This window comes from Gavialis gangeticus, unplaced genomic scaffold, assembly GCF_001723915.1.
Source record: "Gavialis gangeticus isolate Ggan-Ray unplaced genomic scaffold, GavGan_comp1, whole genome shotgun sequence".
Lineage (NCBI taxonomy): Eukaryota > Metazoa > Chordata > Crocodylia > Gavialidae > Gavialis > Gavialis gangeticus.
The window spans coordinates 65,497,205-65,498,013 of NW_017729032.1; the positions used below are offsets into that span (position 1 = coordinate 65,497,205).

At 34.5% G+C, this 809-nt stretch overlaps 1 protein-coding gene across 2 annotated transcripts in view; it reads left to right on the top strand.

Moving 5' to 3' along the window:
• Positions 1-303, top strand: part of SUCLA2 (succinate-CoA ligase ADP-forming beta subunit) — a 180,406-nt gene extending 180,103 nt beyond the window's left edge. For both annotated transcript variants that reach the window (XM_019525115.1, XM_019525114.1), the window contains one exon: positions 116-303. The gene's annotated coding sequence lies outside the window, so the exon portion shown is untranslated. The remainder of the gene's footprint in view (positions 1-115) is intronic.
• The last annotated feature ends 506 nt before the right edge of the window (positions 304-809 follow it).

The following is an 809-nucleotide window of genomic DNA, read 5'->3' on the forward strand; positions in this document are numbered from 1 at the left end:
CTGTCTTCTTAAAGGTGGCTCAGGGCACCACTTTTTGAGGTCAACTAAGCACTCTCTTTTTAAATACTTACTGTAATTTGTTCATGTTTTAATTGTCTCTGTTTCCTTTTTCCAGGTTGTGAAACTCTCAGAAATAGTAACCTTAGCAAAGCAAGTTCAGGTGGATGTCCAGTGTCAGTTGCCAATCTGAACACAAAGGTGTCATGAAAGTATGTATTGTGCTATTCTTTTGAAATACTATTGTTTTGTGGTGTTTGCCTTTTTGTGTGGCAGTTTTAATTGCTTGACAGGTGTACAAACTTTCAAGTCCTCCTATATTCATGTTAAAATTAAATAGTCAAAGCTCATGTAAAGGTGTTTGTATTGCTGATTTTTAGTCTTCTTTAGTTGCAGCTCCAACCTCTCCAGTTTCTGCTGCAAAATATAACTTGCAATAGACTCATTCATTATTGCCAAAAAATAAGCTGTTGGTTGAAAATTGATTCTTCTGAATAACGTCAGAAATTATTTTTAATAGTGCATTCATACTACTAGCTTCAGGAAAGAGAGATGTAATGATTGGATTCTTTAGCTCTCAAAATATGGAGGAATGTATTGAAACTGTCTTTATATTGGAAACACTTTTACTTAGAAGTATAACAAATGGATGCCAGCATACCAATCAGTATTTATAAGCAGGGCATTGGAACACTCCCAGTAACATTCTAGAAGTGCTTCACTGAAATGGCAGGTTAATTATCTGGATGAGATGATGTAATTACTACAAAATATACTGTAGCACTTAAGCATCAGATAGTTTTGTATGTGAA